This window comes from Corvus brachyrhynchos, unplaced genomic scaffold (assembly GCF_000691975.1).
Source record: "Corvus brachyrhynchos isolate BGI_N302 unplaced genomic scaffold, ASM69197v1 scaffold310, whole genome shotgun sequence".
Lineage (NCBI taxonomy): Eukaryota > Metazoa > Chordata > Aves > Passeriformes > Corvidae > Corvus > Corvus brachyrhynchos.
In genome coordinates, this window is record NW_008236213.1 from 3,676,220 (window position 1) to 3,686,933 (window position 10,714).

Consider the following 10,714-nt stretch of genomic DNA (forward strand, 5'->3'; position numbering starts at 1 on the left):
GGCCCGGCCTGGCCCGAGCAGGGCCTGGGCCGGGCCCGCTGGGCCCTGCTCGGGCCCTGCAGCCACCTGTCCCAGCACCGGAAACGAGAGAGAGCTTGGAGGGGGAGTTTGCCTATTCTTAAATGTGGATAACAGAGGTGATCACAACTTTAAGTGGCTTAGAGAATTGTCCATATCCAAACTGGCCAGCTGATAGGTTCTGTCAGTTCCCAGAGGAAACTGTAAGCACCCCTTAGCAAGGATGTCCCTTCCGGGACTATGCTTGCTAACCCATGACACACTGTTTGTCTAAACGTATGTTGAATGTATTTAGAGGGTGTGTCACCCTCAAAGCAGGCAATCCTGGTCATGGCTAGACAATGAAGACAAATCACAAACACATAAAATCAAGTGGTTTATCCCTTGGGGAGTCCCTGTAAATGAAAATATGTTTGCTGATAGACATGCCTTACTGGCTAATCTCAATTATCTGACTTGCTCTGCTGAACAACCCCTCTGCTTCCCAAACACAGTATCTGTAAAGAATGCTTTGCTCAATTGCTGAGCTCATATTAAAATTGGCAGAAAACATGCATTGCTGTCATTTTTCAGCTGAGCTTGAATACTAAGCTGAATTCCAGCGACACCACTGTTCAGCAGTAGGCCACTGTCAGGAATAAACTCATATTAAGAACGATAGCTGAAATATTTATTCACAAACACAATTGCAGGCTACACATGATTGCTCTCTTCACATACATTTCCAGTGCCATGGAAATTACCTGTTTCCTGCTTGGTGTTATTTCTCCTTCTGCTGCTTAGCGCTCGCTCACACTCCTGGAGCCAGGCTGCCAGGGGAACAAAGACCAACTCCAGACCTCGGAGGCAGATGTGCTCTTGTCAGTCTGATCGATGAGCAGGGTGGAAGGCAGAGCCACTGTCTTGTCCTGTGGCTCACAGGGCTGTCATTTGTTGTGCTACCTCCATAAGACAAATGAGGTCTTGAGTGGAAGTGAATCTTCTAATTGAATTATCCAGTGTCACAGATGGAAAAGACCTTAAAAGCCAGACTATGCAAAGAAGATATAATCTGAAAGGAAATATGGCTCACATGGCACATTAACCTGTGTATCTTTCTGAATTTTACTCTATTTATGAGCCAATGAACCCAGCATCTGCTATTTTTGATGTCTAAGATAAAGATTTATCTCTATTTCTGGGACTGAGTGGATAATACAGGAAGCCCTTCTGCTGGAAAAAGAAAGGGCTATAGCTGTGTCCTAAGTTACTGGCGGCTCTCAAGCAGTTCACTTGGGATTCCCACCCAGGACTCTGCTGAACACCAGTTTGTGAGGCCATGCTGATCTCCTTGGCATTGGGAAGAAGCAATCCCAGGGATGCAGTGAGCCTGGGAATGCTGTGAGTCTGGGGATGTGGTGGACCTGGGGATGTGGTGTGTCCAGTGCCACATCCTGCGCAGTGTAACACAGCCTGGCTCTGTGCTGTGTGCAATCCAGCCACCTGAGCAATTCTAAAGCTCGCCTGTGTTTTTTGCTTTTGAGAACCCCTCCAGGTTCTCCTCTTCAGTAATCCCTTCAGTAATCACTTGCCATCTTGCACCTCTGATTCTGTGTCTTTTACCCACATGAGAAATTCTGTAGGGTCAGGAGGGTCTGATGAGTCCTTTGCAAAGTTTGTGGCCCTGTCCTACAAAGCAAACATTGCTGGCTGACCTTATGGCTGCATGCTGACACCAGGGCAGAGGCTGCCTGTGTGCCATCCCACTCAGGAACTGGGAAGATCTCGTAGGTCCTATAGGATGTGAAAATAGACAATGAGTATTCCTGTCTTACTGCAAGGAAACCAAGTCAGGGAACTGTCAGGGCACATCATTTCATTTGATTGTATCACTGTTCCTGACAATTTCCTCCAGATATTTACCATCCGGAATGCTAAAAAAACCCACCACGTTTCCTCGTTTATCATGAATATTTGTTTGTCCCAGCTTCCTGACACAGAGACTTTTGCTGTTTGAATTTGCTTAGGTAATAATGTTATACAAACTTCCTGCATAGCTTTTTTTTGGTTAATATTTTGGTTAATATTACTTATTGTGTATTTGTCGTTCATTTCCAGTGACACCAATAACAAACATGAGTATAATAACCCTTATAAAGTAATGTAAATAAAATTTCTAATTTTTGTGTGTTGTCAAACATTAGAATTATTCAAGTTGAAAGAAGAATAGTACAACACAAAAAATGTATCAGACAACAGCCAGATAGGGGAAGGAGGATTCTCCTGGGTTTATAATTGGGCATTGCAAAATAGGCTAGCAGAAGGTCTCAAGTGAAAAGGAGAAATCTTAACCTATAAACATTCTTTCTAGCTGGTGATCCAAAAAGTCTGTAGAATCTGATAGTTCATTTAGTCCTTCAATTTTTCTTTTTTTACAGAATGGTAGGAAAAGAGAAAAAATAATTTTTCCCATTTAAAAAAATATTGCAAAATGCTATGTTTTGGGTGTTTGTCAGATATTAAATGCTATATATCAAAAAATAGTGCTGTTGCATGCAGGAACCAGCTAACAGTGGACACATTGCAATACTTCACATGGGCTGTTTTCCTTTGAAAAAAAAGTTGGCCATACACTATTAAAAAGTTTTTCACACTCTACTTCTAAGGCAAACAGTAGGCCTGTATAGTTTTTTTTTTCAAATCTGTGGGATTTAATGTATGTGGTCTCATTTTTTGCAGGGCCAGTGAAGTGGGGCAGCAGGGATAAAACACTGCAATTCTGAAATATGGAATCAAATTACAGAAAAGAGAACAATTTTTCCTAAATTCAGGTGGACCTTTTTCATGTTGATGTGATTTAACTTGCAATGTAGAGTACAAGAGAGCTTGCTGGAAGAGTTACTAATGTTGTGATTTGCTTTATGTGCATTCTGCATTCTTTTGTTTATTTCATTCTGTTCCACCTACACTTTTGATATTTATAGTGAGGAAGCAGGTAAAAATAGAAAATAGATGCAAGATTATGTGGAAAGGTATAATGCAATTGGTGTGGAGAGAGTAATACATACACTCTATTAATAGCCTACTTACAGAAAAGTCATTGTAAGTTTGACTTGGTTTGGAAGTTCCTTTCTCTAACTCCAGGCAGGTACAGCTTTGACCGGGGCTGTGACAAAAGAGGAGACAAAATATTAAATACTCAAGGTTTTAGTTGAGAAGTCAGAGTCCTGGGCCTGAGCTCAGTTTTGTCATGTATCTACTGACAATCACAAGGCACAAAAAGGTCACCTTGAGCAGAACCTCGGTTTCATCATCAGTTTAGTCTGTCTAAGATGTCCCTGCTGGCTTAGACCTGGTCAGAGGGGCACTGCCACCCCTCCTGGCAGCTTTGCCTTCCTCTTGCCACACTTATTCCCATGTGCTGCACCCAGTCAGGGAACTGATTTTCTGATTTAGGTAAAATATATGGTGAAATAGGGGCAAATGTTGCAGTCATCATAATCAAATGAGAACATTGTTTGTGAGGCTGAAACTGTTCTTGTTTCTGACTGGTTTTAGTGAATCACATTCACATCACAATGTCCAAATACTTGAGGTTTCTGAAGAGGCAACTCCCTAAAGTGTAGAGGAAAGCAGGGAACTCATAGATGCACATAGGAAGTTGGTAGAAAAAGTAAGAGGAAGGAAAAAACAGCTAAAATAAGCATGGAGTGAATAAGGAGGAAATAATATGAAGTCATGTGTAGATAACCTAAAGCCTTAAGAGCAAACAGGAAGAATAACACCAGCAGAAAAAATGGCAAGTACCAAAAAAGTAATAGAAAAAGGTTAGTGTTGTTTGTCTGTACGCAAAAACACAAAAACCCATGTAATCTGGAGATAGTGGTAGAAGCGTGTAATGGTCAATGTCTGTTAAACTGATTTTTTTGTATCCATATTTTCACAATGGAGGGAAATGAATACTGTTCCACCGGTAGCATCTACATACCATCATTTTTTAAAAACTCTATTTCCTTTGTGGACTTCAGAGAAATATAATTAGCTTTTGACAGGATCAGCATCTCTCAGACTGCAACATAATTTGAACAATAAAATCACTTCATAATCAGTCATGAAGTGTATAAGCTTCAAGACAAGCTGATGAGACCCTGAGACATTCCTGTGAGTGAGTGAGACCCATTTATGATGTGCTAGAAGGATGTTAAACTGCCCTTTTGGGGGGCAGTTAAGGGGTAGGATGTGCAATCAGTTCTATAATCTTCACATCCAAACACCCAGATACTGAAGAAACCAGGCTGCTCAGGTTAGCAACATGAGAGAAAATGTTCTTTACTCCCAGACCATCTTACTTTGCCTCAACAGGGCCACTTCCAGCTCAGCAAGTGGCTTTGCAGCATCACACGCTTATTCCTCTCACCCTCTACTGACCTGCCCAACATTGTAATTCCCTTTATTTGCAACCGTGTACCCTGCCTTTGAGTATGAGATATGGCAAGAACAACCACAATAAAATGTTCTAATAATCAGTGATGCAGAAAATTTTGTAGGAGGTGAACAAGATATATGAAGGCACCTGAGGGGTTAATATGACAGAAGGTTTGATTTGTATTGAAGTTATACTACCACTGCAGGAATAAAAAGTTGAAAGTTAGACCTCAATGTAAGTAGCTACTATCATCCTCAGATTCCATGAACACCTCTGAGATGGTACTGAGCAATTACTGGAACTGCTCAGTTTGGGAGAAGCAGAAATGAAGGAAAAAGATTCCAATCTGTAGAAAATTTCCCATAAAGTAAAGCTGGCAGCCTGCCATCTAATTGGAAATTTGACCAGGAAAGAAGAGAGAACAAACCTATGATTTCAAACAGTACTATGAAAATTTAAATCACCACAGGTGCCAAGAAACTAATTTTTTCCCATCATAGATACTCTGGATGGGAGTTAATTGGGGACATCAACATTGGAGGCAGGCTGGGCTGCAGTGATCCTGCAGTGGTGGAGTTCGCAGTCCTGAGGGATATGGGACAGGTAAGAAGCAAAGTCAGGCCCCTGAACTCTAGGAAAGAAAATTTCTAGCTCTTCAAGGAGGTAGTCAAGAGGATCCTCTGGGAGACTGCCCCCAGGGCCAAGGGAGTGGAACAGCTCTTTAAGGAAATCTTCCACAGAGTGCAAGAGCTAACAAACCCCAGGTGCAGGAACCTGGACAAGGAAGGCAAGAGATCAGCATGGCTGAGCAGGGACCTACTGGAGAAACTACAGGGGAAGAAGCAAATAAAGAAATGAAGTTCAGTTGTGTAGCGATGGGGTGACACAGGCCAAGATGAGGCTGAAACTGAAGCTTAAGGTGGGAAGTAATGCAAAGAATACCAAAAACGGTTTCTATGGATATGTTAACCAGAAAAGGAAGGTAAAAGAAGGTACCACCCCTGATAAACATGGCTGGGAAACTTGTAACAACAGATGAGGAGAAGGCTGAGGTACTCAACAACTGTTTTGTCTCACTCTTCAATGGTAATGTCTCTTCCCACACCTCTTGAGTCAGTGCGAGTTGCTGACCTGTCAGCCTCACCTCTGTGCCTGGGAAGATCATGGAACAGATCCTCCCAGAAGCTGTGCTAAGGCACATGCAAGACAGGGAGGTGAATCAAGACACCAGCACAGCTTCACCAAGGGCAAGTCCTGCCTGACCAACCCAGTGGCCTTTGGTGGTGGACTGACAGCATGAGCAGACAAGGGAAGGGCTGTGGATGTCCTGGACTTCTGTAAAGCCTTTGACATGGTCCCCCACAACATCCTTCTCTCTAAATTGGAAAGAGATGAATTCAGTGTGTGGAATGCTCTTTGGATAATGAATTGGTTGTGCAGTCACATTCAGAGGGTGGTGGCCATGGGCTCAGAGTCTCAGTCAGTGACAAGTGGTGCCCTCAGAGGTCTGTGTTGGGACATACCTTCATCAATGACATAGACAAAGGGCAGCCTCAAGCAAGTCTGTGGATGACCCCGAGCTAAGTGGTGCTGTTGACACACCTGAAGGATGGGATGCCAGCCAGAGGGACCTGGGCAAGCTCAAGAAATGGGCCTAAGGGAATCTCATTAGGTTTAAAAAAAACAAGTTCAAGGTGCTGCACCTGTGTCAGGGCAATCCCAGACACGAGTAGAACACTTACTTGCAGCACACAGATTTGCTTCTGTAGCAAGAATGAACTCTCAGAACTGTATCCTAATGAGGATCTGAAGGAGCTTCTTGCTTTGCAAGCAAAACTGAAATGGCTGATGGACTTAACTATCTTCTTCTAATTTGTACTTTTTTAAATTCAGGCTTTACAGTTCAGCCAGTTTCCTCCTGATCTGCCATCAGCAATAAGCATAAACCAGCCAAGGTAGAATGCTTCACACTCACCTTGCCTGGAGGCACACACTGTTTCATATTTGTTGGGGCCATGGCTTTCTCTGAGGAGTTGTCCTGGCAGCACATCTCTGGGAAAGAGGTGCATGGGCTGTAGCTGTGTTAGTTGTAGGCGAAGGATTTACCCCACTTCCTGCAGTGAGGTACAGAACAGATCACTCCCATAAAAAGGAAAATGAGGTGTGGGTAAGAGAAAGACACAAGTAGACTGGCAGCTTGACGAATGGGTGGAAACTAATGACATCAGCCTTTGTTCCCAGGAAGTCAATAGGTGACAGATGTTGCATGTGAATGTAGATTTCCCCAGGGAGGAAAAAGAAATGGTGAAGTGAACTGAGCTCACAGCAAAGAAATTAAAATTATGAGGCCATACATCAACACTCAGATAAAAATACATGTAGAAAGTAGCTGTTCCCATAGGGAAAGGGTGAGCTGGATGGAGCCTGGCAGTGCAGCAAGAATCTAAGACAATATCCTTAATATAGAAAAAGTTCCAAAGAAGCTTGGATGTGGATATCATCCTCATGATGATATGCCCAATGCTCTTTAAAAAGTAAATTTTCAGCAGAGACAATTAAATGTAATCTCTTAGTCATATGTCACCCTGAAAATACACCCTGTACATGTTAATTTTTGAATGTTGGTTAGAACAGCCCACGTCAGGGCTCAAGTATAGTACCTGCGCTAGAAAATATGGAACATTTTCTAATAATAAAAGACTTACTCAAATTGATCTATATTACATAAACATGCAAAAGTTGACTCAAGCTGTGTCTAGTTGCACAGCTCGATATCTGGTTTGTTCTGCACCTTTGATAACATGTTTGTTACCCAAGAGTAGATGTGATTGCTGAATGAAAATGGGATGTTTCACAAAAGGATATTTCACAATAGGCCTTTTCCTCCATTCCTAAATACAAGAGTTGGTGTGGATGTTGTGATGCATATTCAATAGAACTATTGTGTTTTCCACATTAGAGATAGTCTCCAAACTTTCCCGTAATTTGTTCATCTTCTGTTGTATCCATTGGCAGGTTGTTATTGCATAGCAGGATACTAAAGGGAACCGATTGGGGTAACAGAGAAACTTTCAGAAAAATCTTGTTAAGCAGCTCAAGCTTTTATGAAAATTTGCAGGTCTCCAGACTGTACAGACATTCACAGATTTTTGATAGCTTATGATATGCTGAAGTTCAGTTCACAGTGTTTTGTTGGGTTTTTTTAGACTTGAGATTAAAATAGCTGGCGATTTCCAGTAACTATCCAAACTGCCTGCAAGTCTGAAGATAGTCTCACAGGATGTGGGAGTGCTTGCCTGTGAGAGAGGGGGCAAGAATGAGAGAAATGTATAAATAAACTCTGGAGTGCTTTTTACAGTTCAAAAATTTGAAGAATGCTGACTGTCACAGCAGTAGAAATTGAGCTGCAGGTGGGTTCCTACTTGTGAGGTTTAAAAACCCAAATGGGATTAGTAGTTTTCCTGTCCTGTCCTATCTGAAGACCATAAAATATAAAACAATAACACATCCAGCTCCTTCCCCTGTTCCAGTTGTTGTACAATGCTCCAACACTACATACATGGAGTACTTTGTGATGACTCTGTGCACAGAGCATCAGCAGCTGGGCTACAGCCCTTGGGATGCTTTTGTCCTCAGGCAGCGTGATATTGTCTCCTGGGAGAAGGGCAGGATGCTGCCCAGTACAGCTCTCGCGGGTGGAAATGTAGAAGAACAGACAAACAGACATTGCATCTATGTCCCTGTGACTATGGGTAGGTGATTAATGCACACTGGTACATTTGGATGATTTATTACCCCAAAATAACATTAATTGTTGCTTTTCCTACAGCTGGTACCAGGGCTGTAAACACAGTTAATGATGATGCACATGGTATTCTCAATTCCGGTCAAGTCAAGTGGGTGACAAATACCCAGCCTGTACAGGACAAGACATTATATCCCCTCTTACACTCAACCTTTTGTGCCACCCTGTGCCTCACCAAAAACTTTGGGGCCATCTAATTACAATCTTAGGCAAACATAAGGGAGTAAATGAAAGTAACTCAGACTTGCTGGTTCCTTACTCTACTTTTATTCGACTTTGTACTTGTAAGAGTACATGTGCATTTGCTTACTAATCAAAATAAAGATTTTTTTAAAGAAAAAAGAAGCATTGTCAAAGAACTTCATCTGAAAAGAATTCTGGGAAACGTGATTACAAAAGCCTCTAGTCAAAAAGCTTTATAGTCAAGCACTGACCACAAAGTCTGCCGTCCAAAGTCTGCTCTCAAAGTAGCATAAATCTAGTTTAATACCCATGGTTTTGGTGGAGCTACTCCAATTTTACACAGCAGTAACTGGGAATTGAACCTGGATCTTTGCCTTTAATTTTGTCCAAAAATGGGAAAGTAGAAAAAAATATGCTTTCAACACAGAGTCCCACAGAAATTTAGAGGGTCATCACATTGAATCGTTTTCCCAATTGCTCCCCATGACTTCCTACAAGAAAATAAAAAAAGAGTAGCTCAGTTGCTCAGTGTTGTGTCAGCTCAGCTAGCAAGAGAAAAATAAAGCAGGTTTTCCTCGTATACACATGCAGTGATTGAAAATAGGTGTGAAATTTGCAGTGTGAGACATTTTGATAAACTGCTCTACCGTAGTACTGTGGAGAAGAATTAGTTATTTTCAAAGGCCCTTTAAATGTGCAGGTGAATTATGACACCTATCACATTTATAATCATTGTAAAAAGTCTTAATTGAAAAGCTAATAGCAGAACTCCAGGTATGTGCTCTTTGATCTTTGCTAACAGTTGAAAGCTCAGGTACAGATTGCAGCACAATGGCACAGTGCTGAGGGATTCTGTGGTGAACATCTACTACCCAGGATGTGGTTAGAAGCCTCAGCATACTTCAGAGTGGTGTGTTTAGTGTAAGGGCTTGTCTGGATAGGGACTTACCCCTGATTAACTCCATGTGTGGACACTCCCATTCCAGAATAATGGAGAACAAGTCCTTAGGCTGGAGAAGCATTGTCTCCCTCTTGGTATTATCCTTGGCCATGACCCCAGTGATGGTTCTGGGGACATCTGCTGAGCAAGCTGAGGACAAACTGCAGATGAAACAAGGATTGCCTCCCCAGACAGGAGAGAGGGCCCATAGGCTAGGATGCTCTGAAACAAAACCCTGGCATGATTGCTTCTACATACAGCAGTATGGCAGGCTTCCCCTGGAAGGAAAATTAGAATCAGCTGTGTCAACATGTGCCATAAATAGAATACTTTTCTCAGGAAAACAGCCAGCAAAAATAGAGCACAGTAATCTTCAGCCCAGTATTTGCATATTGCTAATGCCAGAAGAAAGCATTAAAAGGGACAATGGAAGAGGATTATCCTACTTAGAACAAAGCATTAAGAGGGATGTTGGCCCTGGTATTAGAGCTCCGCAAACCTGGGCAAATAAAAAGCGATTTCATGACAATAGATGAAAATTCAAGAGCAGCATTATGGTTATTTGCAATTGCTTGAATCATTATAGCCCTGAAGAGTCTAGCTGGGAATCCACCCACTGTGGCATGTAGCCAAGATGAGTGTATACATCTCAAAATCCTTCAAGGAGGCAGTTTATAAAACTGATTGAGAAAGAGACTAGTGTTTTATTAGAACCTCTTCTTCTGACTGTGGAATCTAACTGGTGGATTCCCAAAGGAAAGACACAGCTCAGCCCAGTACATTGGCATAGGCAGGACCTTAGGGCTGCAACCTTCCTGAGTTTAGTGTTTGTAGCACTCATTGCTGGCTGTTTTCATCACCATTACTAGAGGAACACTTGGTTGAGCAGCTCACACACCTTAGACCAGCTGTGCCATGTTATTATGGAATGTTTGCTGCAGTGGAGGAATGTGAAGGGCAAGAGGCTCTTTGTCTGATTGTGATACTGAGGTCTACACATCCGTAAATTTTTCCTTTCCTGTGCTGCAGGGTGAAACATAGGCAAAACAAATGGGCTGTTTTAGTGAAATATTTTCATAGGGAATAAGATTTCTGTTTCCTCCATGCATCCTAGAGAAACAGGCTCTATTTAAAAAAGAAAGGCAAGCAGTTTGCTGAGCTTGTCTTACTATTCTTTCTCAAGTAGTTTTATCACCTCTCTGCATGCATGTCTAAAAGGGGTTGTTACTCTTTGTAGATATATTGGTTTTATTGTTGTGCTGAGCAGCAGAAGAGGAATGTGGATTTGCAGGGAAGGCAGGGAAAGGGCAGTCAGCCTACCAGAGGTGCTGATGCTGACTGATAGCAAGGCCCAATTTCTTAC